The sequence below is a fragment of the Eublepharis macularius genome, chromosome 4, assembly GCF_028583425.1.
Source record: "Eublepharis macularius isolate TG4126 chromosome 4, MPM_Emac_v1.0, whole genome shotgun sequence".
NCBI classification, from domain to species: Eukaryota; Metazoa; Chordata; class Lepidosauria; order Squamata; family Eublepharidae; genus Eublepharis; species Eublepharis macularius.
The window spans coordinates 27,564,132-27,587,604 of NC_072793.1; the positions used below are offsets into that span (position 1 = coordinate 27,564,132).

At 46.5% G+C, this 23,473-nt stretch overlaps 1 protein-coding gene across 3 annotated transcripts in view; it reads left to right on the forward strand.

Annotated features, from left to right (window-relative positions):
* Positions 1 to 1,297: 1,297 nt before the first annotated feature.
* Positions 1,298 to 23,473, forward strand: part of GCGR (glucagon receptor) — a 44,232-nt gene continuing 22,056 nt past the window's right edge. For 2 of the 3 annotated variants that reach the window (XM_054976254.1, XM_054976252.1), the window contains exon 1: positions 1,298 to 1,530. The gene's annotated coding sequence lies outside the window, so the exon portion shown is untranslated. Of the gene's footprint in view, positions 1,531 to 20,962; positions 21,030 to 23,473 lie in introns of all 3 variants that reach the window. The other variant, XM_054976253.1, reaches the window with a different exon arrangement.

Sequence of the window (23,473 nt, forward strand, 5' to 3'; positions counted from 1 at the left end):
TCTTTAGGCAGTTACTGATCCATGAAAGGACCGTTTTGCACATCCCGTGACTGCTAAGATACTCAAGAAGGGTTTGTTAAATCCTTTTTGAAAATCTGAGTATGTAATATCTACAGGTCTGGATCTCTGCTGTCTACATGATTGTTAATGCTCTCAAATAACTCCAAGAGACTGGTGCGGTAGGACTTTCTGCTGCAAAAGCCATAATGATTTTTCTTCACCAAAATTTGTCTTTTAAAAATGTTTACCAGTTCTAACCATTTTCTCCACCAATTTACATAGGATAGACATTAAATTAATAAAATTGTAATTTTCTCTTTCCCCACCCTCCTGCAACAATCCCTTCGTTAAAACTGATGAAGAGAACTGATGCATCTGACAAAGAGAACTGTGATTCTCGAAAGCTTATGCTACAGTAAAGTTGGTTAGTCCTAAAGGTGCTACTGGACTCTTTTCAATTTTGCTACTACAGACTAACATGGCTGACTCCTCTGGATCTTTGTTAAAACTGGTGTTATGTTATATTGGCTACTTTCCAATCATCTGGTTTGGGGGGGGGGGTTAATGACAAGCTGCACATTTTTGTCACAAAAAAATGGAGTCAGTACCGATAGAAAAGGAGGGAAAGAGGAAGGGAACAGTAACAACGGCACTGACACTGCAAGTCATAAAATGCACAATCGGAGAGTGGTGCACTTTCTCAGCAATCAAATATTGCAAAAACTAATAAAGAATAGGCCCTTATTAGAAGTGCATCAGACGATAGACGCCTGAATTCAGTCTCAAATCCTGTTCAGCAGCCGAGGTGCAAGAGTACCAGTATTGCACTGCAAAAAAAAAAAAAAGGAGGCAGCGGCCAGAGAAGGGGCTAAAGCAGAACTGGGTTCTAACACCGAGCTCAGGCAGGCTCTCATACTCTTTCCGCCCAAAAAGTTTCAGGCGGCCTGGCAGACGCGTGTCAGCAGATTAGCCCCATCCACGGAATGATGCATCCAGTGGAGAGGTCGGGTTTGAACGTTGCTTGAACCTTGCCACTAGACGGGTATAGACGGCGACCTGGGTTGGGGCTGTTCTCCGGCGTTATTCCGTGCGAACGCCCGTTCATGCGGACTGAAGTGTCACTCTGTGGCCCCTCTGGCAGAGGGCGGAGAGGCGCCTGGTGGGCGGTCAACCCCCCTCAGCGCCGGGATTTGCCTGCGCAGCCCCACCCGACGAGGGGGGCGTCAGCCTCCGCAGAGGAGAGTCCAGAAGCTGCAGGCGGGAGGGGGCTCGGGGCCGGCCCGCTCGCCCTGGCGGCCCGGCACCTGCTGAGCTGGAAGCGGCCGGTCCCTCCCCCCGCCTCCCTCCCGCCAGCCCCTCGCCGCCGCCTCCCCAGCCGTTGAGAGGCTGCAGCCAGACGCGGCTCCGGCAAAAGTTTTGAGCGGAGAGGAGCCGCGGAGCCGGCGCCGGGGCACATCAGCCGGCAGCCGAGGACCTCGACCCTTTGCCCCGCCATGCGCCCGGGAGGCGCCGACGGCCGGGGCTAGCCAGGTACCGTCTGAAGCGCCCGCGCCGCGCCGCGCCGCGCCGCGCCGGGGAAATGAGCGCTGCGTTCTCCGCGGCGGTTCAAGGGCACGACGGGCAGAGGGGCTGCTTTCTCAGCCGGGGAAGGGGCGCTCGGGGAAGGGGAGCCGCCGCCGCCACCGCAGTCTTGTCTGTGGGGGACAACCGGGGGTGGGAAAAGGATCTCCGCTCCCGACGCCTCTCTGGGTCGGCAGGAGAACAGGAGGGAGCCGCGCGCGCCCCCGGCCCAAGGATCTCCCCTGCACGCCCTGAGGCGCTGCGCCCCGAGGAGCCTCGCGGCGGCGGCGGCCTCGATCCGGCCGTCCACGTGGCACAATTCTAGCAGGGCTGCTTTAGATGAGTGACTCCTCTCTCTGCTTTACCATGGAGTCTTCGGGGCATAAACAGCCCAAGCATCGTCCCGTCCCCAAGGTCAGGGGCCCGTTTGAACGTCCAGATAGAGGTGAACATTGAATATGCCACGGGCTGACCGTCTTGCCCTGATGGGCTAGAGAGATGAGGCTAGAGACAGCCACGGGTTAATCACTGAGCAGATGTATTTGGTGCATTTTTATCTCCCCCCCTTCCTCCAAGGAGCTCCCCCTCGGCCAGTTGATCCTGACAACATCCCTGTTAGGTAGGTTAGGCTGAAAGAGGGTAACTGTCACAATGAAATCCTAAGCAGAGTTACTCCAGTCTAAGCCCACTGGCATAACTCTGTTTAGGATTACACTGGAAGTCACCTAGAAAACTTCATGACAGACTGGGGATTTGAATCTGAGATCCTAGGCCAGTATTCTAACCCCTGAGGAAACACTGCCTTTGGTCACTGTCCTCACCACAGTCTCCCTATCTGGAAAGGCTTGCATTGGACCCTCCACCTCAGCATGTCCACTCTATAGATGGCTGTGGAGAGAATCCCATTATTCAATAGTTTTATGAGAACATCTGCTCAGATAGTGGTTGGAGGTTGAGTCTGGGTTCAGCCGTAGTGCCTCTTCTGCCAATGCTGCGTCTTGTTTATGCCATGCCTTGTTTCTTTTCTGTTTTGCCTCTTCTGCCTTTGCTGCCACTGCACTGTCACCTACTCCCCTAAAGTCACTTGTGCCATGCCCCGTCTCCCACCCTTGCCACGCACCCAGTCACCTCGTGTTTGGCAGAACTTGGATCTCATTAATACGAATGACAATCTGCTATATGTGCAGGGGAGGGGAGATAACAGGAGAGTGTGTGCCCATTGCTTCGGCAAATAGAAACAGGAAGGCGGTAGCCCTACATGAACAACAACCCAGCAATGAAAAACATCCATGATAACAAGAATTATTTAAATACGGTGCAAAATGAGAACAATGGGTCGCTACCATAGACAATGAGGTGTGTTTTTTTTAAATAATGTACTAGGATCTGATAGACAAAATTATTGTTTTTATAAAATCAAAGACTGCAGTACCAAAGAAGAAAATGTCCATATGAAAATCCATGGTTAATTCGATACACAGTCAAATAACAAAGTTCACAAAATCCAATGAAGACTGAACTCAATCATAGCTATTGCCATTTCCACTGTTTTTTTAAAAAAAAAATAGAACAAAAAAAGCCAAGTGTGTTGGAGTTAAATAGGTATGCAGGTAGAAGAGAGATTTTTACCCATTCAGGCCAAGTCTGTCTCAAATGCTTAAATTATATGGGCTACTCTTTCAGTGGTAAGCTAGAAAAGACACGAAAGACTTTCCCTTCTGGGTATAGTTGACTTAAGGAATTGAGGTGTTAGAAAATGGCACTCGTTGTGCAAATTAACCCTGAAGATTAGTGTGTGGGAATGGTCAGTTTAGTACTCATCCGATGCTCGCTGTGTTTACTGTCAATATTATTCCTATACACATGCTGTCCTCTCATGCAAACCTCCCCAGCTGTTTACATCAACAGCAACCCCTGGCACTCACTGCAGCAGGATAATTGCATGGCAGTGGATAGAAAAACACCAACCACCTTTGATTTTCCCTTCATGTGAGTGACACTGTTGGGTTAACTGTCCTGAGCTGGACATACTGTGGGTGAGAACTGATCTGCAGCCCATGAGGATCGGGCCCCAGATAAATCGATCCCTCGTCTTGCATCACCCACGAGGCAGGAGATTATGGAAACCAAAAGAGATTGTAGCAATCACACCCGCCTCCTGCTCTGCATTTGCAGAGTCGAAATCTTTTCCTGTTGGCTTCCACAGTTAGCTCTGACCTCTGATCCTTATAAACTAGTTCAGGACAACAATTGGAGAGTTTAGGTAATAGCTCCACTTACTATTAAATTTTTTTTTTGCTAGACTTGGTTTTCTTGTTTGAGGGTGACGACATTTCTGTTCTGTACAGCAAATTCTTAGAAAAGCTGCATTTGAGTGAACAATCCCCCTTTAATTAACCTCTTGGTTTTCTATTGTAGAATACAACATCAAGTCAGCCTCCATGAAATGACCTATAGGAATTACACCTCCCCTCTGTATAAGCCAGCCCCCACCCTTCCATACCAGTGTAAAGTAAAAAAGGCTAGATGTTATGAACAGAAGTGCTTTATCATCTATGTCTTTTCAAGGTACTCCATCAACGTCCTTCTAAATAGCAAAGATCATGGACATGTAGGTAGAAACCCTTCTTTTTAAGTAGGATTTAGATTTCTACATTTTTCTTCATGTCTTTGTTTAACTAATAGTTTTCTCTGTTTTTTTTTGTAAGCTACTTTGGTTACCAGTGGAGGGAAAGTGGCATATAAATACCTACATGTATTCATACATACAAACATAGAGAGCCCGTGTAGTGTAGTGGCTAGGGTGATGGACTAGGATCTGGGTAACTCAGGTTTGATTCCCCACTTTGCCATGGAAGCTCATTGGGTCAATTTGGGCCGGTCACAAACTCTTAGCCTAATCTACCTCACAAGATTTGTTGTGAGGCGGGAAAATGGAGGAGAAGAGAATGATATAAGCTGCTTTGGGTTCCGAAAGGCAAAGTATAACTGAAGTAAAATAAAATGAATAAAATAAATGCATACGTACATGTAAAAATCCAAATTCGTAATAAGAAAGCTGTAAATCCACAGTCAAGGTATATATATAGATAAGATATATAACATTTTCATCATTACAATACATCTCTTTTTAATGTCTGATCTGCATGACAATATTTGATGCATTTCAAGTATTTGAATGAAGGAGAAAATGGGGCACAATACGATCTTAAGCAGTTACACCTATTAACCCCATGTCTTCAATGGCCTTAGGAGGATATAACTCAGTTTAGGATTACACTGACCGACAATACTAGGTAAGGGGCACAGAGACCTCCTGAGCTCTGACCACTAGAAGCCGGTCACTGACCACTTCCAGTTTCTTTATGGGATTCTCATAAATAGAAATACGTTGTGTTATCCCAGACTGGACCTTACTATCCATTTACTTAAGTCCACATTAGCTGTCCCCTTTTCAATCTATAGCAAGTTCCAAACTTATTGGATAATCAAGCCCAAACATGATTGCTAATCCCCATAGACTTAATTCAGTTTACCAAAGGCAGATATTTTCCATGCCCAAGTCACTCTGGCAGTAGCCATCAGCATTGCCATTGCTTGGGCTTAGACAGCTGTTTATTATTATTATTATTTATCTCACTTTCTCCCGTTGTGGAACTCTAGGTGGTTTCCATGGAGTTCCCATAAGGACACTGACATGGGCAGCATCAGTTTGGTTGCTGTATCATATACATCTCCCTCATCACTGGACATCTCCAATCTTTGGTTGTTGACATAGCAAATCATTTATTTCATGTATGTAAGGAAAGAGTCAAATGCTTTGTTTCACGAATGCATCAGAAGTTCACCCGTTCACCTTTCTTCTCATTTTCTGTTAGAGCTCTGATGATAGAACAGTTCCAATTTCTCATGCCTTATCTGGAAAAATAGGTTCTGGGAAGCATGTCCAGGGGGTGAACTAGATAGAGCCTTTCAGCTTTGGGGTTGGCTGCTGTCCAATACTTAATTTGTAAAATGATAGCCAAAGTTCAAGCCTACCCAGAAGCCATGGCTTCTGTCCAGGAAGCCTTAACCTCTAATCTCTGGTGGACGGGGACGTGCTAACTCAGTCCTGACAGAAGACACTGTACATGCTTAGATGAACTTCTTGTGATAACCAAAAGGTGCAGAGGAAAATTGCTCCCACCTAATGCTGTATATGAGAGATTGGATCCCCATAACCCTGCATGCTTGTACACATGAAGATGGAATATATCAAACCGAATTTGAAAGAACAATCCAAAGACTGTAATTGTGCCACTGCGTGTCTCAGTCTAGGTTTCCTTCCCTTAATGCCTACTTCTATTTTACTGCACCAATACAACTGTTTGATAGTCGGTCAGCAACAGAGTGGTAAAATCTCAGCTTGCATTGCAAAAACTGGTACTGGAGAGCACAGTAAGGCCATTGCACCACTCTCTGTCTGCTAAAAAACATGGGATGGATTCCTTCAGTCCGCATTTGGGAACATATCCAACGTTGACTGAATAGGACTTCAAGTTCCCAGATTTGATAGTGGCTGCTGAATACAGAATCTGTGCCTCAACTCCTGCTCCGATTAATCACTAAACTTAATTTTTCCCAGTGGGAAAAATAACTAACTCACATGGACCTGGCTGGGCAGGGTGGTATGTATAGACAAATCTAAAAGATAGTGAGTAGATTCTATTAAATCCTACTATATAAAAGGCAAGCCGTATTGGCGACGATTCGCTTTTTATCCTCGCACAGGTGCATTGCCAATGACTCTGGCCTCGAGGCCATTGCAAAGCACCCGCTTGCCTCTGGGAGGGGGCCTACTGAATTGATAGCCTAAGCACTCTCCCCATTCTTCCACTCAGCACCTTCCTGCTCTGGACTTGAGGCTGCTGCGAAGCGCCTGCTTGCTGCCGGGAGGGGGCCCGCCGAATCAGTTTTCTAGAGCCTGTTGTATTTTTTCACACAATGGGTGTTGTTTCTAGTATCTTTATATATCTGCAATAACATTTCTGGAAAATGTTTCTGGAAAAGTTCCCAGAAGACATTAAAGAGTTAAAGCATTCTGCTGTTTAGCAGAAGATACCAGTACCCATGGATGAACATCTCTGTGTTGCTGGGCTTGAGCCTCCGAAGTGAAAAAAATCTTCTAGGATATGAGCATGCAATAGACAACTGCATACAGACAATACTTGTACTTACCGTACATACGTTTACAATACTTATAAGGACAATGCTTATAGTGTTCAAGTAAATGGGCTTGGCAGTATGTAGCTCTGCTTAGTCCTTCCTACACAGGTGCATTTTGTGCCTATCTGTTGAGCCATTTAAAAAGAAGGGTCCCCTTCCCTGTGCCTTCATTAAAGGGACCCTGGTGAGTGCTGAATCATTTCCCCATAGCTACTGAGTTCCCCCAGGGATTCTCATCGTGATTGGAGGCCCCATGCAGGGTGCTTTGGGTTCAGCCTCAGACTTTCCACCGTGCCCTTTGTGCCTCGGCTCCAAGCTGGGCTGTGTCAATAGAGTGATTGCAAAGAATTCTGTTTGGACAGGCCTTATTCACCATGAGCTGTCATGGGTCAAGCCGTGGCCTGTGCATGACAATAACAACTGCTGCAATTTTGTGGACTTTCTGCAATTGACCCATCCTCAGTGCCGAAGCAGCAGGCGTCACAGGGGGAAAGGCAGCGTGCTGAATGGACAGGACAACTGCTGTTCTCATCCCAGCTCTGATTGCTTTTCAGTATCTTACAGAATTTGTGGATTCTTTTAGAAAGGTGTTCAGCAGCAGTAGTCTCATGGAATGTCTTGTGCATGAACATGCATTGACACATGTACCTTTGAGACATTGCCTCCAAATGTGAGATTGCAGCTGGCCTGCCTTCCACTGTCCTCTTCCCTGGCAAAGGAGCAGCAACACTTGCCTTTGTGCTGGTTAACTATTGATTCTGCACAGACTTAGCAAAACAAAGAAAATTAGGGGTGAGATGAAATATGCAGAATGCAAAAATGTGGCCCATGAGCCTAGGCAGGTGCCACTACGAGAGCCACGTACACCTCTTCCAAGCCATCCTTCTGCACTCATCCAGTTGGGCCTCTGAGTAAGCTGTTCTTTGCTCATCCTACCAACATGATCTTAAGCTATGGGTCAAACTAGACATGAAGGTTTTTAAAGAGTGCATTCCCCGCAGCCACACAGCAGCTGTGGGGAATGGCTGTTAAAAAATAAAGAAGAGCCCAAACGGCTTCAGAAGTCCGCTGTGGTGGGAGGAATGGCTCCTGCTTCCCTTCTCAAGCATTTTTCCAAAATAGCCTGCTAGCGGTGTCTCTGTTTTTGATGTGCCATGTGGAGTATTTTGAGCATGTAGAGCAGTAAAAAAACACGGAAATACTCTCCCTCCCTTGCTATTTTGACACAAGAAACAGTTGGGGGGAATGCAAGAACCCTTCCTCCCCCTGTAGTGGCATTCTGAGGCCATTTGGGATCACCTTTATTTTTAATAGCCATTCCCCACAGCTGCTGAGTGGCTGTGAGGAACCCCAGTTGGGGAACCCAGACCCAGCTCTTTAAAAACCTGCACATCTAGTTTGACCCTGTGTTGGTCGCTTTTCCTGTGGTCCCCATTCTCACACAGAAGGCTCTTTAGAGCAGCTCTTGGTGATGGAATCTGAAGAACCCAGAATACCTACGTGTAATAAGTGAGTTTTGTAGACCATAACTGAGTAGCTAGTGCAGTGGTTGTTCACACTGTTGAGTCCTACTTCACAATATTGTGCTTCTCTTCTGTGTGGTTTAGGCACTTTTCCTAAAGACCAGATTGGCCTCAGTGTGTCTAAGTAGATCTGGGATTGGATTACTTTATGACAGAATTGGGAGCCAGTCATTTGGAAAAGCTGTATTTTCCAGTGGCCAACCTTGAATTTTCCTGGACTCTCTCGTCAGAGTTCCCATAAACAACAAGCCTGAATAACACACTTGAAGAACAGCACTTGTTATAGCTGTGCAATAATGAGTCAGGCCAATCGTCTGTCAAGGCCAGTGTTATCTACTGTGACTGGCTGCAGCTCTCCAAGGCCTCTCACATCACCTACCGCCTGATCCTTTCAGTTGGAGATGGCGGAGACTAAACCTGGGATCTTCTGTATGCAAAGCGGCTGCTCTGTTACTGAGCCATGGCCCCTCCCCACTTGTATCTGCTACCAGTATAAACTAGGCTTGCTGGTCCCCCAGTGGGGGTGGGAGATCCCCTGCTCCCAATTTCCACCTCTGCTGCCAATCATCAGGCGGGTGGGGAGAAAAAGTGTGGGAACGGGCCTTCTGGGGCACGCTCCCTGCTCAGCATGACGATGTCTCTCTTGGGAATGACATGGTTGCGGGAGTGCTCTCATGCTTCATGCTGGGCCAGTTTGGGCCCAGCGCAAAGCGCAGGAGCCCTCCCGGGGCCTGCGCAATGATGTCACTCCCAGAAGTTATGTCATCGTGCCATACCAAGGAGATCCAAAAGGTGAGTGTCTAGTTCCCCCTCTCCTCCGCCCTGCCAGGAGGGCAAGGAAACCTCGTAACCTTAGTATAAACTCTGGCTCTTGTCTCTTTTACCTTCTCAGAGTCCAAAGGGTTAGCTGCCCTCATCCTTAGAACCCACCATATGTAGGTTATATTTCAGGGTTTTTTTTGTCTTCCATTCTTATTACCTTGATAATCTGAAATTCTCCAGAGGACTTTAACTCATGTGGATATATATTTTACCTTAACTCATGTGAATATATACAATATTTTACTGTCATTTTTAGAGCATTTCTATCCAATATAATTGCTAGTGTGTGCAGTTTGTTCCAGGCAAGGTTAGACTTTGCTGAAGCAACGTTAACTTCAAACAAGTATGTAGAGTGAGGCCTACTAGAATCTTGACTGTCTTGGCGCATGTTCAGCCCCTAAGTAAAACTTTGTAGACGTTCCCAGTTCTGATCTTCTTAAAAACATGGAATGGGCCTTCAAATAATGCATAGTACAACATCAAAAGAAGCTGCTACTGTACAGTAGGCAGATCCCACGACAGTCTCTGAGGAGGGTTCATGCTACCCTCCCAAAGCAGTCACGTGCATTTGGGGTCTAATTAGGCTGTCCTTTGATCTTTGTATTTGCTTGTCTCCAGTAGTATTAGGGTTGCCAACTTAGGCTTGAGAAATTCCTGGAGATTTGGGAGTGGAGCCTGAAGAAGGCATGGGACCTCAACGGGGTATAATGCCATACAGCGCACCTTCCAAAGCAGCCGTTTTCTCCAGGGGAAATGATCTGTGTCATCTGGAGTTCAGTTTATTGTGGAAGATCTCCAGTCCCCACCTGGAGGTTGGCAACACAAAGTAGTATGATATCAATCTGTCCTCTTTCTTTTCCTGGTAGTTTCCTACTCACCAGCTTACAAAATGAAGTGATACTTGGGCCGTTTCCACACATCTTACCAGCCTCCGGAACATTGTGCAAAACACCCGGAAGATAGTGTCCTCTCACGCAAAATCGCGCCAGGAAGACGTGATGTTGCACAAAACTCCCAGATGATAGTGTCTTCCTGGCGCGATTTCGCACAAGAAGACGCTGTCTTCCGGGTGTTTTGTGCAACGTTCCGGAGGCTGGTAAGATGTGTGGAAACAGCCCAGATTAGTAATTCTGAAATGTCTCCTCTTCACTTTCTGATTTGGCGTACTTATATGAACACATGAAGTTGCTTTAAAGTGAGCCAGACCATTAGTCTATCAAAGTCAGTATTATCTACCCTGATTGGCAACAGATCTTCAGGTCTCAGGCTGAGGTCTTCCACATCATCTACTACTTGATCATTTTAACTGGAGGATCCGGGGATTGAACCTGGGACCTTCTATGTGCAAAGCAGATCCTCTTATCACTGAACCATGGCCCCTTTCATTTTAATAGGGGTTCTGTATCCTTTAGAGGCGGGAGCTCTCTAAATCATAAAGAGCTGAGCCAATCCTAAATAGCTGATGTGAGCTTATTGAATGTCTCTCACATTTTAGTGAATGTTCTTACGAAGTTGTTTTCTTTGGCTCAATTTTTTTTTAAAAAAAAATATCCCATTTGCATCCTCCCATCCGGGTAATGCTGAAAAATCAGCATCCGAGGCAATTTCACCACCAAATACAAGAGAGAGGCTGCACAAATCAGATTAATCCACTGCTTGTGACATCAGAAGTGTCCCAGCTAATCAGATACTTTCTATCATAACTATGATTTAGTCTGTTCTTTTTATGCCGCAAAGACTGACAGCTAGGACAGTGGCCGGTAATGAAGATCAGAATTAAGAAGCAGTAGCAGACCTGAGGGGACAGATGGGGAAAGACTGAAATAGCAGTCCATTGTAGGACACTGGCAAAAGAACATGTAGGTGATAGATCTCATGAGCATCCCCTAATGACTGAAGCCATTAGATCCCAAGTGGAAATTGGCAGAGAAGCTTCATATGGGCATCTCATCAGTTCCTGCCTCAGGCATCCCCCTCCCCAGCCAAGCACTGAAGCTCCCCCCCCCGCCCTGCGTTGGATTGTTGCTGTAAGGTTCATGCCAAGCGAGCCATGGAGTGTGCTCCATTAACACGCTAGGAGCTAATCCTTTTGTGTCTTGACAAGAGAGCAGCCCCCTTTCCTCCCCCCAGCCTTTCTCTTGAGCAATCAAGGTCGAAGGGGGGTCGTGTGTGTGTGAGTCAGGGCAACTCAGATGATTGTTTATTGGGAGCAGGGTCCTGAGGAGAGAAAGCACTCCTTTCTGTTCCCAGCAGGGGTGTTGTCAATGCGGCACATCTGTCCTTCCCCCCCCCTTCCCCCCCTCAGGCCAACAGCAAAACGTTACAGGAGCTCCATATTTTCCCCTCCTTTCCTCCAAGTAAAAGGAATAGAGAAAAGCCCCCTCTTATTACTTATTCTGTTCAGTTGATCCCACTCAAAAAGTCCGGAGCACATGTTCCCATCATGAGTCTGCCCAATGAAAATATCAAATTTTCAGCCTCCCCCCCCCACAACTCCACCACAGATTCCCTATAGAACTCAGATGTTCTGAAATAAGGGATTACCATTTATACTATAACACGGGTTCTGTAATCATGTTCTGTGGAGTCAGAGCTAGGATGTTCTGAACAAAGGGCATAAAATAGCAGGCATCTGGCAGTACAGTCCCTGGAACGATACATAGCGGAGAGACCCAGTTACAAGCCATGCCATACGTTGTATTTACAGAGCTTTGTCACCCAGACAAAGTTCATTTAATTTAATTGACAAACTAAGAGGCAGCAAGTCATGTAGGGCAGGTGGCGTTCAATATTGCTTTAAGAACTCCAAGATGGTGATGTTCTTCTTTCAAGGCAATTAACACTGGAATCGGCCTTCTCACATTGGTATTGGTAGCCAGTGTAACATCAGTTTTTAGAAAGGAATAATTGAGCTGGGCTTGGGGGGGGGATGCTCAGAAAATTACACATCATCTTAAAGTCTGTAAATTGGTGTTAGACATGTAGAACAAGCTTTCCTGAGCCAGAGCTCTGTGGCTTTAGCAAATGACAGCCCTTCTTCATCAGGACGAGTATGGAAAGGAACTGGTACACTTGTTAAAAGACAAAGACAAATGTAGCAGTTACAGATTATCCTTTTTATAGAAGGATAATCTGTTGGAAAACTGGAAGCAGGAAAAATCGTTTTCCAGTGGAAGAAATAAACACTTAAGTCCCTCAAGAATGGAACAAATGCTATTTAACATGTTCATAAATGACCTGGAATCAGAAGTACAGTAAGATTTGCTGGTAAAAGCTGGTACTGTCAAGAAAACTGGGTGATTGGAGAACATAATGAAATAAGATTTGATACAAGTGCAAACTGAGGCACGTTGGGACCCACCCATCCCCCTCCGAAATTCACATATATGCAGGTGGGTTCTAAATTGCCTTTAATTACCCGAGAAAGAGATTAGCTGAAAATACCAACTCATTAAATGCAACAGCAGTAAAAGAAGTCATTGCTAAACGGAGATATAAGAGGCATTTCAAATGATAGAACAGAATGGAGAGAAAGACATTAAGACATTACTTGTTTCAAAATGTGAGGGTTCATACAATGAAATGTATTGGGAGTAACTTTAAGACAGACCAATTTTGTGGATTCTTCCATACCAAGATATTTCCCCTATGTGGAAAATGGGGTGCAGCCATTTTGGGGAGGCAGGGAGGAGCATATAACATCATGTTCATTGTAAGCACAACTCAAAGGAATCAGAGGGCTTTCTGCTTGCCAATTCCAGGTTGGAAAATTCCTGGAGATTTTGGGGGCAGAGGCTGGGATGGACAGAGTCTGGGCTAGGGAGGAAGCTCAGTAGGGATGCAATATCATAGAGTCCACCTTCCTAGGCTTCCATTTTCTCTAGTGGAACTCAATTGTAGTAATCAATTGTAATTCAGGGAGAACTGCAGGCCCCGTGGAGTTTGGCAACGCTAATGGATGCTCTGCTTACAGCCAATATGGGGGACGGGAAGGAGCTAAACTCTGCTCTTCTCCTTTTATAGGTCGAGAGGAAGGAGCTAAACTCTGCTCTTCCCCTTTATAGACCATTAACAGGCTTTTTCCCCCTTTCACAGCTGAGCTGTGATGTAGCTCAACTCAGGGCCAAGCTACAAGTGACGCCTGACACAGGTTGGACACTTGTCAGCTTCCCTCAAGTTTTGATGGGAAATGTAAGCGTCCTGGTCTTGCAGCTTGGCTCTCCGACTGCTGCCCAATGGACTTTTCAACTGTCACTTGTCCAACATTCCGCCAAGCTGCCTACATTTCCCATCAAAACTTGAGGGAAGCTGACAAGTGTCCAACCTGTGTCATTCGTCACTTGTAATTTGGCCCTGAGAAAGTAGAAGAGAGAAGGAAGGGAGGTTCCTAGGCTGGGGAGGGGACTGTGTGTTGTCTCATTGGTGCTACTGTGCTGATGAAATGGAGGAAAAGGGACAGGAGACAGTGACTTGATAACCTCCAGATGGGGACTCAGGGAGCTCAGGGAGAGGTAGCCAACCAGGAATTTCCCCAGTGACTTTAATGGACATTCTTCCCTACATGTCACACCTCTTATATTGCTAGACTTTGTGTGTGAGAGAGACCAGAGGACTTGGGATGACAACCACATCTGTCCAGTTCCCATCGTCATTGCAGAATTCATTGGCATTGGTGGCTTTTTAAAAACCACGCAAATTCATGGATTTGTGGTTTTCAGCCATGCTAACTAAAAAATGGAAACTTTGTATTTCGAAAGAGTTTATAATGGTTTACTAGATGCTGCAGAGAAACATCAGGGGAGAGCAATCTGCATTGTGTCTTGCTTGTGAGCTTTTGAGAAGATGGCCACTGCTGGAGACCAAGTCCTGAAAGATGGATCTTTGGTCTAACTAAGCAAAGACACTCTTAGTCCGTAGCACTGTTCAGACAAGACTCCATACTTTATTCAGTGCCATTTCCCATTGTAGCAGATTTCTGTGGAAAGATGGTTCAGGTATACTCAGCAGCAGATCCTGAGGACTCACCCATATTTTTTGAGGGGAGTGTTGGCTTCTCCTGGCTGGTGCACCTAGTGTCATGGGCTGGCCTTGCCAATATTACACATGCCACAGCCCAAGTATGTGTGACTGGAGTTGTGTGGTATGTAAAGCTACATGGATTCCCACTTTAATGCCCTGGGAGAGCTAGTTCTTTGTATACAAAATAGCACAAGACAGTCAAGACAGACCAACACTGTGACCCAGATAGTGACAGTCCTAGCTCCATAGGCCCCCAAATCCAAGCAACTAAGCACATGACCCTAGGAAAGGGCTGTTCCCCTCTCTGCTTCCTGCCGGCCCGGGAATCAATACAAACACCATGGCTGCCAAGTGGCAGAGGAATCCCAGCGTAGTGTTTCCAGTAAGCAAGTATCACTTTGTGGCTCCTGTTCTTTGATATGTAAACGGTGCCAGGCAGTGATAGGGGTAGACAGACCTCTGTCTTGGAGAAGCGGAGATGGAATGTGACTCATATCTGCCGCAGCATTCAACATGTTACAAACAGAGTAGGTACAACCTCAATGAACCTCAGTGAACATGACGGTGGGGGCCCTTAGTAGTAGCACAGCAAATAGTCCTGCTGTGGGAGCATTAACGTTCTGTTCGTATAACCGTTCTTCTCGCCAGGCAGGAAATGGAAAGTTACACTGGTAGGTTCAGCCCAGTTCCTCCTGGGCTTCCCTCTATGCATTTCCCTGTTTATTTCACTTAAATAGACCCTCTGGCCTTCCGCTTCTGGAAGGATCTCTTTGGGATTCTAGTATATTAGCCTCATACCCTTCAAAGTTATACTGCTGAACCCCTGTCTTGGAGCAGGGCCTCACTGCATGAAGTACGATACCCCGCGGTTGCTGTGGCAACTCGGTCCGTTCAGCTCTTCAGGCTGCTCCTCTATTAGTAACTGATGAGCACTGCGTCCATGGGGGAAGAAAATGGAGAATTCTTCGTAGCCTGCAGAGGACATAAATGGGAAGAACGAAGAGACTAAATGGTCTTTGGGGAGAATCAGGGGTCCAAGCAATGGCTTGTCCTTTGAGGCTAACGGTGTCTCTGCCCATCCTACAAACTTTAAAAAATTCACAGCTGAATGGTGGAGTGTATCACACTGCATTCCATTTATAAAATAGGCATTTTTAAAATCCAGGCAATTTAGAAATAATCTCATTATAATTTTAGGGATTTTTCCTGTGCTATATTTTGGGGATATTTTCCCCCTCTGAAATAATGGCAGCGAGATGTCAGATGGGGTGGGGCTTGTGCAAAAAGGCAAGGAAATTTTATCTTGGGGAGGATTAACAGAAAGGCTCCGTTTTCACAGTTAGGGTCTAACTGATTGTTATATTTAGATTCAAAATGTTCTTTGGCTGGTGAGCTTGAGGGGTCTGAGTCGGCCTCTGCAGTATGCAGCAAAGCTTACTTGTCTGAGCTATCAAAAATCAGCCTCGTCCTGAGCATACCCCTACCCTTATGCTACCTAGACTCTCCTGCACTTTTCATGCGATACCTTTTAAATACAGCTGATAAGGACTAGTTAGTATTTGCTTCACAATGAGGAATGTCCCCAAGGCAGAGTATTGCAGAGGTGCTTAATTCAGAGTCCCTGTCCCAATTCAACACATCAATCTCTGGTTTATTTACCTAGGCATCCCAGGGCAATTTAGCCACACCCCATGGTACATTATCTCAAAACACTCCCAGGTGACATCATAGGGGAGGGACTGTGGCCTTCTGGTCGAGCATATGCCTTGTATGCAGAAGACCCCAGGTTCAGTCTCCAGTTAAGAGGATCAGGTAATAGGTGACGTGGTGGACCTCTACCTGCGGCCCTGGACACCAGCTGCGAGTCAGAGTAGACAGTTCTGTCCTTGATAAACCAATGGTCTGACTCGGCCTTTTTTCTGGGAAAAGAGGTGGTGGAACTCAGTGGTGAAACTCAAGACCACACGATGTCACTTTGGGTCAGCTGGAACGAGTTTTTTAAAGTTTAAATTGCAAAAATGGTGGTGCGGAGGGCAATCTAAACTCCCCGCTGTCTGGAGATCAGGGGGCGGGGCCACCAGCCACGTGACCATTTTTAAGAAGTGCCGGAACTCTGTTCCACTGTGTTCCCGCTGAAAAAAAGCCCTGCTCTGACTCATTAGAAAGTAGAATCATGTATACATACTTGCAGTAAATTATGGACACCACCCATTTCTGCATTGCCAAAATATTGGGAGATTAAAAGTCACTCACTGTCATTCAGCTCTTCAACTTTTGCTTAACCTTTTTGACTATACAAGCATTTCCAAGTGACAGTTGACATCTCAGATTGAGTGGATATGAGCATTGGTTTATGGTTTGACTTGTTTGTCACTGCCGAGGCAGTAGAAAAGTACTGTTGGCAGAGCAGCCCAGTCCTAAACTCAGAAGATTTAAAATGTCATCGATGGATAGATAAAAGTCTTATTGATACCAAGATCCAGGTCCAATGGCACCTTAACAACCAACTGGATTTCCAAGGTATGAAGAGAGTTTTGACTCTTGAAAGCTCACTCTTTGGAAATCTAGTTGGTTTTCAAGATGCTATTGGACCTGCATTTTGCTCTTCAACTGCAGACCAACACAGCTAACCACCTTTTTTTTAATATGGGTGTTTCAGAATTCAACTGGAGTCTTTTCTCTGCTGTAGTTGCCACCGCAAGAGCGACATTAGTCCAATACATCCTACAGAAGCTGATATTAAAAGAGGCACTGTAAACAGTTCTGGCATTCAGAGTAACTACACATGTTCTCTCTACACAGTCACTAGGAATCCTTTTTCCCCCTGCAAAGGTTATCCTGAAGTGGAGTTCATTTATTTTTCAAGATCTGGGCCGATTCCAGACGACTAACCTGAAGGCGCTGCATGCCGCCATGTTCCGGATCGCGACGGGAAAAATGCGAAATATCGCGTTTTCTCACGCAAGTTTCGTGCGACGTCGCACCAAACTCACGCGAGAAAATGCGATATTTCGTGTTTTCCCCATCGCGATCCAGAGCATGGCGGCATGCAGTGCCTTCAGGTTAGTCGTCTGAAATCGGCCCTGATCAAGTAGCCTAATTTCTTACAAAGTTTTAACTTGTGTATGTTACGTGGCACTAATATAGGCTAGGAAACAACAGTGGGGGGAAATGAACATACTGTAAAACTTTAAATTAAACTGATCAGGGTTATGAGATGGTAAGAGGAAAATCCCACAGTAGTAGTAAACAATGATAGCCTATTATGCAAGAAGAAAAGATTCTAAATTTGGGTAAATGGCTGTTTGCTAACTTAAAAAAAATTCCTGATGGGTGATAACAACACAATTGCTGTGTTGCTTAAAATGTGGTCAGATGGCAACCCTACAGAGGTCAGCCAATGGGAGGAGAGGGTGGAGCAGGAGGATATCTGCATTGAAAACCTGAAGACTATGGAAATAAAAACTCCAATTTGGGAACATCTTCAGTTGTTGTTGGGAGTTTCCTAGGACCCTTTGATCTGCAACTATGGATCATGCTTGCATGCCAAAAGTGGAAGATGTAGGAGAACACTGCAGAATGAAATCTGATCACAAGCACTGAGAGCCAAGCTACAAGTGATGCCTTACACAGGTTGGACACTTGTCAGCTTCCCTCAAGTTTTGATGGGAAACGTAGGCGTCCTGGTCTTGCAGCTGTAATGGAGAGCCAAGCTGTAAAACCAGGATGCCTACATTTCCCATCAAAACTTGCGGTAAGCTGACAAGTGTCCAACCTGTGTAAGGCGTCACTTGTAGCTTGGCTGTGAGCCAACAGATGCATCTATCACTCTACCATTGGACCTCCCTAAACCTGCATTATACCCTGCTGGGGTCCTTCCCCAAACCCTGCCCTCTCTAGGCTTCACCCCCAAATCCCCAGGAATTTTCCAATCTGGAGGTACTATATTCCATTGCTGCATGTCATAAGTTTTCTTTGACACCCCTCCCCCTGGACACCTTCAGCTTCAGGCTAATGTCCAGAGCCATCTGGAAGCAGTTTTGATCTACCTATCTGGCTCCCACCAGAGAAAGACCTCTAGATTCTGTCACACCAGACAGGAATGGGGAGATGAAACAGGTGCCCATGCAGATGTGTCATAAATAGGAGGCTATATCACTAGGACTGTATACATAAATCTACCTGGACTTGCATTTCTGAAAGAGTGGTTGTCTTGGCTTCTAAGTGCTGTCCTATCAGGCTCATCCAATGCCATCAAGAGTGGAACAGTGTTCAAGAAAGTCAAGCACTTATGTGTTGGCCGACTGGGGTGGGTAAACAGGGAAAGCATTTTTCAAGCTCGCAGTAGTTAAAAATAATCACTTGCATTTAGTGCTTTAAAGGTAAAGGTAGTTCCTTGTGCAAGCACCGAGTCATTACTGACCCATGGCGGGACGTCGAACCATGACATTTTCTTGGCAGACTTTTTATGGGGTGGTTTGCCATTGCCTTCCCCAGTCATCTACACTTTACGCCCAGGAAACTGGGGACTCATTTTACCAACCTCGAAAGGATGGAAGGCTGAGTCAACCTTGAGCCAGCTACCTGAACCCAGCTTCCGCTGGGATTGAACTCAGGTTGTGAGCACAGCTTGGGCTGCAGTACTGCAGCTTACCACTCTGTGCCACGGGGCTCTAATTTAGTGCTTTAGCGTGCTCCTCCCATAAATTATATCAGTAACCTTTACAACATCTCAGTAAGGTAGCTCAGCCCAGCTGTTTCATTCATTTATTTTAAAAAATGTATGCCATGTTTATTGATGTTCCCATTCTCAAGATGGTTTACACAATAGTCAGTTTAATACATTACACCATTGCAACCCCCCTGCTCAGCTGCCCTGGATCTCTGACTGGTGGCAAAGGCTAGAGAGTCTTTCTCGAAAGCTTACGCTACAATAAAATTTGTTAGTCATAAAGGTGCTACTGAACTCTTTACTATTTCCCCTTAAACATTTGTTGTATCCTTTGAGCAGAAACTTCTTTCTGGCAGGTAAGGGGGAAGAAAGCACCTTTGAGATACTCCTTTTCTGGCCAATGGAATTAGAGATAGTGATTTGTGGCCTGCCTGAGGGCCATTTATTATTTATTTATGTCATTTATGGTCTGCCTTTCTCACTGAGACTCAAGGCGGATTACACTGTGTGAGATTAGTACAGTCAATATCAGGAACATTTCCATAAACAATGCCATAGGGTAAATAGATACAAGTTCACTAAGATACAAGTTCATTAAGATACAAGTTCACTAAGATACAAGTTCATTAGTAGGAATCCAATTCAACATGGTGGTGTAGTCTCTGGTTCCTAACTCATTAGCAGATCATCTGAGATCCCCTCCCTACAATACAGCCCTCCTATCTGAGTAAAAAGCCTTTTTGAATAATTCAGTTTTGCATCGTTTCCGGAAAGCCAGAAAAGTGGGGGCTCTCCTGACCTCCTCAGGCAGGCCGTTCCACAGGGTGGGAGCCATGACAAAGAAAGCCCATCCACAGGCTGCTGTCGATTTTGCCAATGTGCAAGGTGCAGGGGCGGCGCTAGGGTTTGCCGCGCTCGCGGCTGGCCAGCCAAGCGCCCCCCCTGCGTGCACGAGCACGCGCGCACCTGCCTGCGTGATGACATCATGCGTGACGTCATCATGGGAGCGCACGCGCCACCGCCGGCCCGATCGCTGCGGCGGGCGGCCCCCGAGCTCTCCCGCTCGGTTGCCTCCGCCGCAGCAGATGTCTGCCCGCGGTGGCTGCGCCCGGCCGGGGGCTTGTGCTGGCGGCGGCGGCGGCGCGGGGTGGGAGGAATGGGAGGCTTCTGCTTTGGGAGGCGTGCTCTTGCCCCCTGCGCCTCTTCCAGCGCTCCCTCCGGCACCCCGCGCCTGCGGCCACCGCCTACCTGGCCTCAATAGGCGCGCCGCCCCTGGCAGGGTGGCACCTGCAGGAGACCCTGTTCAGAAAAGCGAAGCTGCTATGGAGCAGCATAGGGAGAGAGGAGGTCCCGTAGATATGCTGGACCAAGGCTGTGAAGAGCTTTGTAAGTGATAATGTAGTAAGTCCATGGGAGAAGTGAGACTGAAACCAGAGACTTCGTCGCTCATAGATCAACCTCAGCAATTGCAAGCCCTCTTGCTGGGGCCCCAAGGAGAGCAAGCAGGATTACATATGTCAGACTGTTCTTGGGGATTTGATTTTACTCTTCTGGCTGCTTTGATATTTATTGAGACAGAATCATTTAACAGCACAAACAAACCAAAATAAGACTATAGCAAGGAATTACAGCAGTCTCCAAATTTCCAGGAGCCGTGTACAGTGGGAAATCACCAACCATAGCTAGAGATATCAACAGTCTTTCCTGTATGGATTCCTCTCCCAAGAGCAATGTGACTGCATACTCTGGCAATGCAACCAGGTGCAGTATTTAGTGTAAACCTATATACAGCCCTCCCACTCTGACAGTGGAAGTAACTGGTGCAGGGAGTCTGCTGTATTGGCAACAGCATAGGACAGACTTGCAGATAATATTATGTTTTCATTTAAGAGAATCAGCACAGCAAATTCCTTCCAAAACACAAAGATTGTACCACACATCTGCAGTTAGAGCAGCAGTAATTGCTGCAAGCAAAAAAAAAAAAAGCATCTTTCTAAAATTTAAGTTTAGAAATAATTGTTTAAGGAAATTTAAGATCCTGAGGGGGAAAGATAAACTTCCAACCGGTAACTCATTTGCTGAACCAAAGACACAAAAAACGAGATTGGAATGGAATGGAAGAAGGCTTCACTATTAAATGTTGCCATATACCATTTCACAGGTAGTTGCATTTCGATAACGAGAATTAAACATTACAAGGTGTTGAACACTGATCTGGCACATTGAATGTAAGTAAAAACGTTTTGCTCATTAAGATACGGAAGGGCTCGTCTAACAAAATGTAGGTTCTTGTGAATCTCAGGCGGCACACAGATCTACCCGCAAACAGCAGCCGCTGTAGGGGTTTTTTTATATACACTGCAGAATCTGCGCTGTTTTCCCTGCTGCATTTCTCAAAGGATAAGCATACAGCCTCCAAATCAAATGCTATTCTCTCCACACTTCTGGTGTGTTGCTTACTTTGTTTTTGTTTTTTCTCTCAAGCACCATGTGTCTTTATTTGATCAGAACAACAACAACAAAAAAGGCAAAAAAGCAATTGTATGCCTGCAGGAAAATTTGTGTCAAGGGCAGGGCTGGTGGTAGCCCCAACTTCCCCTGCCACTCAGTAGCGTAGTGGAGGAAAAAATGTGATAGAAATTGCTTTCACTCCAATGGCCGGGGTGAATACAGAAGAAGTAAACCCATAGTACTTCTGGTGAAACCGAGAATGTCATGCCAACACGATGTCACTTTTGGATTCACCCCAGAAGTGACGTCATGGCGTTAATGAGATGGGGCTGCCCCATGTCCCTGCCCCTTTAATCCTCGAGTCGCCATGTGCCTACTGAGGGCAGGAGATCTTCCTGTCCTGTGTGCTCTGCAAGCTGGCCAGGTCTGGGCTTCTCTGAAGCAAGGCTACCAGCTTGGCTAGCTAGACTTCGGAGAGTAGCCTGGAGCTTGGAGTTGAAGAAAAGGAGCTTGGAGCACAGGGCTTGCACCTAGTAGATTGGTAGAACTAGCAATGCAGCCTTCTCAAGCCTCAGCCTAAGTAGGTTGAGAACTAGGGTTGCCAGGTCCCCACACCCTCCAAGTGGGGGGGGGTGCCCAGTATTTACCAGCACAAGGCTCTTCACACTCACATGCACACTCACAACTCCAGTATGATGACATCACTTCCAGAAGTGACGTCATTGTGCTTTGCACCAGAATGTTCTTGCGCTATGAGCAGGGCTGGTTCTTTTAGAATTGGCCCCCGCAAAGTGCAGTAGCCCTCCCACGTGAAATGCAATGATGTCACTTCATGAAGTGACGTCGTCGCATTTCCCCTCCAGGAGCACGCCCGCCGGATGCTTGCCTAGGTTGCCTGCCAGTGGCAGGCAAGCGCTGGGCGGTGGTTTCCAACCTCCCACTGATCACCAGTGATCTGCGGGCAATACAGCAAACTGCCAGGAGATTGCCCTGGGAACTCTACTGGGAACTAATCTGGCTCAGCTGCATTTGTTGGCCTGGTACTAAGGCACCTGAGAGTGGGCTGTGCTTTGGTCAGGATCCTGCGAAGAGGTACTGCTGTCAGGACCCTGTTCTGGATCCAGGCTGACACTTTGCCTTCATTGCACTACCTCAGTCCAGGCCTTCCGCCAATACTGTTCTTGTGGTGCAGGAGTGGATCCTGAGAGGCTATGGGCCTGGGTTCATATCCTGCCTGGTGGAGGCCTGGTGACTCTCACGGGCCGGTGACAGGCTGTCTTGCAGGCTCTGGCCAGGTGGCCTCTGGTGCAGCTGGAGCATGATCAGCAGGGGCTTCTGCAGTGTCTTACTGATCCCCCAGCCTTGGCTCCTCAGGCTCTTCTGAGTAGACTGAGTCAGAGTCACAGGGCTGGTCAATGGAGGTCATGACACCCCTCAGCAGGCCTTGCCTGAAGGCATTCCAGTGGCTGACAAGAGAATGAAAAGAATTTAAAATGCTGTCAGCTGTGGTGTAACATCACTTCTGAGGAAAACAGCAGTGACACCCACCTCTCTAGGAAACACTGGAAGCTCTATGGTAAAAGCAAAAGTCTGATTCCTAGAGAGGAGTGACATCAGTCCTAGGTTTTCCTGGAAGTGACAGCACACCTTCACTGACAGAGTCCCCACATACTCACTGTACCTGGTCTCCGACTGGTTGCCACTGCTAGGCCTCGAAAGCCTACCTAATCTCCCGCCAGGTCTCAGCTGCTGGCTAGCAGCCCTAATCAAGGCCCAAGGCCCAGGTGAAAAGGAAAGGTGATATTGAGGTCTTCAGGCCATTCCTTCAGTATGAGGCATAGGCTCATGACAACTCCAAAAGCAGTGAAGGTTCACCACTGAAATCTCTGTATGCACTCCTAGCATTCATTTTTGAAGAAGAAATGCTCTAGCCCTCATAGTTACTGTAATCATTCCTTTAGATTCCACATCATATCCCAACAACAGGTTACAAAGTCTGATCGTTTTACTCTCACAAGAATTGTGAGTTAAGAGTAGGCTAAACAGGAAAAGGTCAGTGTTGCTTGATCTACTTTCTTTTTCCCAGACCCCAGGGTTCATCAACAAGAGCTAACTGTAAAACTGTGGTTCAAGTAGCAGAACTAAATGAAAAATGGTTTGCAAGAGTGGAACAAATTGTCTAATAGCAGGGCTTTTTTTCAGCGGGAACGTGGTGGAACGG